Source organism: Triticum urartu, chromosome 6A (assembly GCF_056163025.1).
Source record: "Triticum urartu cultivar PI428250 chromosome 6A, HENAU_Tu73, whole genome shotgun sequence".
NCBI classification, from domain to species: domain Eukaryota; kingdom Viridiplantae; phylum Streptophyta; class Magnoliopsida; order Poales; family Poaceae; genus Triticum; species Triticum urartu.
In genome coordinates, this window is record NC_141878.1 from 306,645,465 (window position 1) to 306,653,878 (window position 8,414).

General features: G+C 54.2%; 1 pseudogene; it reads left to right on the forward strand.

Annotated features, from left to right (window-relative positions):
• Positions 1 to 7,552: 7,552 nt before the first annotated feature.
• On the forward strand, positions 7,553 to 8,077 carry LOC147965091 (uncharacterized; annotated as a pseudogene).
• The last annotated feature ends 337 nt before the right edge of the window (positions 8,078 to 8,414 follow it).

Consider the following 8,414-nt stretch of genomic DNA (forward strand, 5'->3'; position numbering starts at 1 on the left):
CCGAACTCCCACCCTAGTACTGGGTGGCGTCGAGGTTATCTCACCAACAACTGCATAAAAGAGATTTTCAATGTCGGCGAACTCATGTATTCCAGAACTGCAATGAAAAAATTGTGACGACAACACCTCAGAGCTCAACTCCCCGGGACACTGCCACAACCCCTAAATGTCAGGAGGCACCAAGAACAACGTTCTCGTCACAAGACTATCGGAACGATTCCAAGATACCCGCGTGATACTAAAAAAATATATCGATATTTGAGGAGAGGAGAGTCAAAACTTCTTCGTCAAGAGGCCTCACCAGAGCGACGAAGGGACTGAGGAGTAAAAAGAATCCTAATCTCCAATATATATAATCCTAAGCCTCAAAACTTTTTCTTCTAGACTCAACAACGTGAGCGATTCGATCAAGCAGGGGGGCTCCTAAGTCGGGGATGGCTCTGATTACCAACTTGTAACACCCACAATGTGGCTATATCTCCCACGTGTCGGGGCACGACTTATAGGCATAGTCGCATGGTAGGCTTGTCGCAAGAGGGGTAATCTTCACACATCCCATGTACTGAATAAGAAAGGGATAAAGAGTTGGCTTACAATCGCCACTTCACACAATACATAAATAATCCATACATCATCCAAAGTACAATCAAAGGTCCGACTACGGAACCAAAATAAAGGAAGACAACCCCTAATGCTAGATCCCAGATCGTCCCAACTGGGCTCCACTACTGATCATCAGGGAAAGAAACATAGTAACGGGTCGAATCCTCGTTGAACTCCCGCTTGAGTTCGGTAGCATCACTTGCACTGGTCTCGTCGGCACCTACAACTGTTTGGAAGTATCCGTGAGTCACGAGGACTCAACAATCTCACACCCACGAGATCAAGACTATTTAAGCTTATGGGTAGGAGAAGGTAGTGAGGTGGAGCTGTAGCAAGCACTAAGCATATAAGGAGGCTAAGATATGCAAATAAGAGCGAGAAGAGAAGCTACGCATAGTCAAGAAGCTATAAGTGATCAAGAAGTGATCCTAAAGCTACTTACATTCAAGCATCACACAAGACCGTGTTCTCTTCCCGGACTCTGCCGAAGAGAGACCATCACAGCTACACACGCGGTTGATTCATTTTAATTAAGTGTCAAGTTCTCTACAACCGGATATTAACAAATTCCCATCTGCCACATAACCGCGGGCACGGCTCTCAAAAGTTTATACCCTGCAGGGGTGTCCCAACTTAGCCCATCACAAGCTCTCACGGTCAACGAAGGATAATTCTTGTCCCGAAAGACCCGATCAGTCTCGGAATCCTGGTTACAAGACATTTCAACAATGGTAGAACAAGACCGGCAAGACCACCTGACTGTGCCGACAAATCCCGATAGGAGCTGCACATATCTCGTTCTCAGGGCACACCGAATGAGCAATCCGTACAACTAAAACCAACCCTCAAGTTTCCCCGAGGTGGCGCTGCAAGGGGCTCTTGTTTGGACCAACACTCAGAGGAGCACTGACCCGGGGGTTTAAAATAAAGATGACCCTCGAGCTCGCGAAAACCCAAGGGAAAAGGCTTAGGTGGCAAATGCTAAAACCAAGGTTGGGCCTTGCTGGAGGAGTTTTATTCAAAACGAACTGTCAAGGGGTTCCCATAACACCCAACCGCGTAAGGAACGCAAAATCAAGGAACATAACACTGGTATGACGGAAACTAGGGCGGCAAGAGTGGAACAAAACACCAGGCAAAAGGCCGAGCCTTCCACCCTTTACCAATATATAGGTGCATTAAAGTAAATAAGATATAATAATGATATCCCAACATAATCCATGTTCCAATATGGAACAAACTTCAACTTCACGTACAACTAGCAACACTATAAGAGGGGCTGAGCAAAAGCGGTAACATAGCCAAACAACGATTTGCTAGGAAGGTGGGTTAGAGGCTTAACATGGCAATATGGGAGGCATGATAAAGCAAGTGGTAGGTAGCGCGTCATAGCGATAGAGCGAACAACTAGCAAGCAAAGATAGAAGTGATTTCGAGGGTATGGTCATCTTGCCTGCAATGTTCTCAGAGTTGTCGAAAGCTTGATCCTCGTTAGCATACTCAACAGGTTCCTCGTTCATGTACTCGTCTCTCGGCTCTACCCAAGGCAAGAACACAAGCAACGGAACAACAATCAATCACGGTGCAATGCACAAGCAACATGGTGCAATACATGGCATGATATGCAAGACATGATATGCAATGCATATGCGTGCTCCGAAAGGGAAAGAATGATCAAGGCATCAACTTGGCAAACCAATTATGCCGCTGGAAAAATGAGATGATTTCAGTTGAAATCGATATAAAGATCAACGGAAACGGATGCACGGTTTGCAAATGGCAAGCAAAACAAGGATGACACAAAACTGCGATTAACAGCACGATGCCATCTAGAATACAACAAGAAACTAAGCTACTGCACTCCAACATAGCAACAAAGCATATGGCAGTTATGTACAAGAGATGCTTGACAAAACATGAACACTGAGCTATGGCTAGATCACACAAGAAAAGGCTCAAACAAGCATGGCAAAAGTGCAAAATTATCAGCTTCAAGAACTGTGAAAATACTAACATGTCAAGAACAACATCAGGAAGTAAAGTTTAGAGTAAGCAAACAACATGATATAGGAACATATCATAGCAAAAAAAAGGCATGACATGACTCTACTAAAGGCATAGAACAAAAGTCCCTTAACGAACATGAGCCAAAAAGGCACAGAAGCTATGATGGCATCCATGTAAACATAGCAAGTTTTATTAATATTTTCAGACAGTGAAAAAAACAGAGCATGGCAAAACATATTATGATAGCAACTTGGCATGCTTGTGTCACTCATCATAGTGCACTAAATGACATGGAATAAATACTATCATGGAGTAGGCATGAAAATGCAGCTAACCATGTGCCAAACAAACTTATAGCATGCTTGAAATAAATCACACAAAAATGACCAAACAACATCATGATGTAAAATTGGCATGTTCATGAACTTGCTCCAATGCAAAAACCAATGCCATCACTGGATTGGTGGGATTTTTCTACCCCAAATACATATATAATATGCACATGCTCCTATATGGAAATGCACACAATTCAATCAAAAGAGGATACTGCCATATATGGAAACCTCAGCATATGCCAACCAAATTTGAATAAAACAGAAGACATGAGGGAATGGCTAGGTGTGCCCAGGCTGTCCGACGCCATAGGTGATGACCGGTGGGTCCCGAAGTGTGGTGAGCAGGTTAACTAAGACCGGTCAACAGGGGCCCGAGGATACTGCCATATATGGAAACCTCAGCATATGCCAACCGAATTTGAATAAAACAGAAGACATGAGGGAATGACTAGGTGTACCCAGGCTGTCCGACGCCATAGGTGATGACCGGTGGGTCCCGAAGTGTGGTGAGCAGGTCAACTAAGACCGGTCAACAGGGGCCCCGGGGCCCAGATGTCATAATCCCATGTACAAAGATAATAAATGAGTGTGGTGAGCAGGTCAACTAAGACCGGTCAACAGGGGCCCGGGGCCCCAGATGTCATAATCCCATGTACAAAGATAATAAATGAGTGTGGTGAGCAGGTCAACTAAGACCGGTCAACAGGGGCCTCGGGGCCCAGATGTCATAATCCCATGTACAAAGATAATAAATGGCTAAAAAAACCAAATACATATATAATATCACTGGATTGGTGGGATTTTTCTACCCCAAATACATATATAATATGCACATGCTCCTATATGGAAATGCACACAATTCAATCAAAAGAGGATACTGCCATATATGGAAACCTCAGCATATGCCAACCAAATTTAAATAAAACAGAAGACATGAGGGAATGGCTAGGTGTGCCCAGGCTGTCCGACGCCATAGGTGATGACCGATGGGTCCCGAAGTGTGGTGAGCAGGTTAACTAAGACCGGTCAACAGGGGCCCGAGGATACTGCCGTATATGGAAACCTCAGCATATGCCAACCGAATTTGAATAAAACAGAAGACATGAGGGAATGGCTAGGTGTACCCAGGCTGTCCGACGCCATAGGTGATGACCGGTGGGTCCCGAAGTGTGGTGAGCAGGTCAACTAAGATCGGTCAACAGGGGCCCCGGGGCCCAGATGTCATAATCCCATGTACAAAGATAATAAATGAGTGTGGTGAGCAGGTCAACTAAGACCGGTCAACAGGGGCCCCGGGGCCCAGATGTCATAATCCCATGTACAAAGATAATAAATGGCTAAAAAAACCAAAATGGGGAACCTGGGATTTGATCCCTGGTCTCCTGCATGTGTGCATGCGTGAGAAACCAGCTGTGCTAGCGCTGGGCTCATGCTAAGAAGTGCAGCCCGCGGCATAAGTCCTATCTCTGCCAGGTCGAGCTGTGCCATGACTGCACAGCGAACATCGGCGCCGGCGGTGACGAGTTAGGAGACGACGCTCGCGATGTAGAGCAGCGGCGGGGCTGCGGGATTGCTATGAGAGCGCGGGAGCGAGTGGCCGCTACTCGTTGGGGGTCGCGCGTGCATATGGGTGCGCGGGCGCGTGCGCTGGGAGTGAAGAGGCTGGGCTCGTGCGCGAGCACGGCTCGGTACGGGCGTGCGGCTGCGCCAAGGCATGAGGTGGTAAGGCCTGGGTGCGAGCAGGAGTGCGGGGACTCGAGGTCGAGCCGAAGCTCGTCTCGGGTGAGCAGGATGCGGAGGAACAACACCGCACCTATGTTGTTGGAGCTCTCTTTCACTTTAGACGACAGTGGGAGAAAAAGGGGAGGTAGAAGAAGCAGTACAGGGACAGATTATTTCCTTGACGACGAACGCCACCGGCTGCTCGTACAGCCCCGAGTCTAGCTCAGCTCCAACTGCCTCACAGCTACAGGCACAAGCATAACATTTAAGTAGTAGATGCACACGCACAGCTCATCGGCCACACCGGCCATTAATCTATGCACCTACGCACGACCCGGCCTCACAACCGGCCACTAACCGCACGTACTCATCCACTCCTAAAAGAGTTCACCTAGCTAACTAACTCAGCCATGCATGTAGGAGTAGCAAACTTGGCCAGCACACTCGCCAACGGCCTGCTCTATGTGCCAGACTGAGTACACACGCTACACACATACGCCACGTTGCTGCGTCCCGCACGTCCCGTCCGTCCCGCGTGCCACCGACGCGCCCGACGAACCCGACGAGCTCGACGGCACCAGTATGTCCCGCCCGTCCCGCGCGCATCCGGCGCGCCCGACGAGCCCGACCACACACGCCGTGGCTTATTCCAACACACACCCCCTAAGCCACGACCCAGAGGAGTCCGTCCTCGTCGACGTTGTAGCCGCCACCGCCCTGATGTCGCTGCCAAGCCTGCCACCGTGCCGCCGTGCCCTTCGCGCGCAGTCCCCACGTCCCCGCGCTCCCGGCCCGCGCTCCCGCCGCGCACATACGCGATCTACGCAACCAGGTCCAGCGCCTCGACGCGGTCCACTCCCGCGGTCCCGACGCGCCCGACGCATCCGGTGCGCACCCATAACACGCACTGGTCGCGCCCGGCTCGCCGCCGCGCTTATTGCCCTGCACCGCTGCGCCGTCAACCGCAGTGCCGTGCCTCCACGGTCGTCGCGCCGAGCCGCCGCGGCCTCTGCGACACCACGCAGGTCCTCCGCGACCTCCTCGTCTCCGCGACCGCCGCTGCTCGTCGCGCGCACGGCATCACGCCACACCGCCGTGGACTCGCCGCGCGTTACCGACGCCACGCGCTCGCCGCACGCCGTTGCCAAGACCTTCATGTCCACCGCGCACCACGGGCACCGCGGACGCCGCCGTGCGCCACGGCCGCCCCTCGAATCTGGCTCTGAATACCAATTGTTGTTGCAGCTCTCTCTCACTTTAGACGACAGTGGGAGAAAGAGCGGAGGTAGAAGAAGCAGTACAGGGACAGACTATTTCCTTGGCGACGAACGCCACCGGCTGCTCGTACAGCCCCGAGTCTAGCTCAGCTCCAACTGCCTCACGGCTACAGACACAAGCACAACACTTAAGTAGTAGATGTACACGCACAGCTCATCGGCCACACCGGCCACTAATCTATGCACCTACGCACGACCCGACCTCACAACCGGCCACTAACGGCACGTACTCATCCACTCCTAGAAGAGCTCACCTAGCTAACTAACTCAGCCATGCATGTAGGAGTAGCAAACTTGGCCAGCACACTCGCCAACGGCCTGCTCTACGTGCCAGACTGAGTACACACGCTACACACATAAGCCACGTTGCTGCGTCCCGCACGTCCGGTCCGTCCTGCGCGCCACCGATGCGCCCGACGAACTCGACGAGCCCGACGGCACCAGTGTGTCCCGCCCGTCCCGCGCGCATCCGACGCGCCCGACGAGCCCGACCACACACGCTGTGGCTTATTCCAACAACCTACACCACAACAAGAACCCTCTGGTAAGAACTGATCGGCACCCTCGCGGAGCTATCGACGACAGGAACGAGCGGCGAGGGTAGCGCAGCTCACCTAGCATCCAGAGGACAAGAGGATGAGGCTGGGGATGCAGAGGAATGTCGACGACGAGCCACGGAACTTGCCGGTCTTGGGCTGTCCGTGAAGCAGGGGAGGAAGAGGACGACGGGGACGTCGCGGAAGGAGCTCCGGGACCCGTGTGGACGCGGGCGACGTCGAGGAAGACGACGGTGATGCTATTGTCGTTCCCGAGGAAGAAGACGGTGGCTGAGGGCTGGATCACGCCGGAGAATAGCTCGGGCTCCTCTTTGCAATGGCGACGACTATGGCGTGGAGAGGTCTCACCTGGCGGCGGAAAGGGAAGGAGAGGGGCGGAATGGAGGGAGGAGGAGGACTAGGGCACCGGGGCATGTTATATAAGGGCCTAGGGGGCTCTCCGGCCGTCAAATCACTCGGGAGGTCGACGTGGCATGCGTGGATGTCCTGCCTGTTAGGATTAACCACGTATATGGGTGTCGTGCGCGCAGCCGTGGCTGGCTAGCTACATGCATGGCGGGTCGTGTAGAGCTGGCCGTGTGGACATTGGAGGTTGCGCAACGGCCGCATAAGCATCGATGAGTTTGTTAGCAGCCAAGTATTGCGGTTGTTGTGGAGAGATTGCATGGGTGGTATACGTGCACCTGCATGTAGGTAGATTAGTTGGGTTAGTGGCCGGGCATGGCGGCTGGCTAGTGTGCGTTGAGTCTTGTACTTGGCTATATAAGTTGAGCAAATGAATGAGAAAAGTGAGCCAAGAGGGCTGAAGAAAAATGTAGCCATCGTGTGTACACCAAGGGGCAGGGCCTCTACGCAAAGCTCTTGTGCTCTTCCTTGATGTGTGTGTGTGTAGAGTTTCTCCATGGTGTGTGTTCATGCGAGATGAGAGGAAGAAGAAGAGCGGCGCTGCGAGGAGAGGCGGCGTCAACAATTGGTATTCAGAGCCACAAGGGTCGAGGGGCGGTCGTGGCGCGCGGTGGCGTCCGTGACGGACGCGGCGTGCACGACCGACATGGTGGCATCGGCTGCGGCGCGCGGCGAGTGCGTGGCGACGGCGACGCACGGCGAGTCCGCGGCTATGCGGTGTGATGTCATGCGCGCGAAGAGCACGGTGGTCGCGGAGACGAGGAGGTCGCGGAGGACCTGTGTGGTGGCGCAGAGGTCGCGGCGGCTCGGCGCGACAACCGTGGAGGCGCGTGGCACGGAGCCGCGGCGGCCGCGGTGGACCTGCGTGGTGGCGCAGAGGCTGCCGTGGCGCGGCGTGACGGCATGGAGGTGGTGCGCTGCGGTTGAGGCCGCAGTGGTGCAGGGCAATTAGCCACGGTGGCGAGCCGGGCGCGACCGGTGCGTGTTATGGGTACGCACTCGACGCGTCGGGGGCGCGTCGGGACCGCGGACGCGCGTACGAGCATGTGGTTGACGATGGGTGGAGCCGTATGTCGCTGTGGTGCTCGAGTCCGTGCTCGAGTTCGGCTACATCCTTCCGGCATTTGTCGCTGGCGGCTGCCATGGCGGACGCGGAGGCGGCACGCGGTGAGCGTCTGGTGCTGTTGGGCTCGTCGGGCGCGTCGGATGCGCGCGGGACCTGCGGGACACACTGGTGCGGTTGGGCTCGTCGGGTGCGCGCGGAACGTGCGGGGCGCCGAGGGACGTCGGGCGTGTGTCACCGGCGGAGAAGGAGCTCGGCGTATGTCACCGGGTCGTGACGGAGCACGGTGCGACCGGCGTCGGTGCGCCAGGTCGGGTCCATGGTGGTACGACCAGCGTTGGTGCGCCGGATCGGGTCCGCGGGCTGGGTCATGGCCGTGACGACGACAATAACGGGCGCTGCAAGAACTCCGATGACGGCGACATCGTGGTTTAGGGGGAGTATG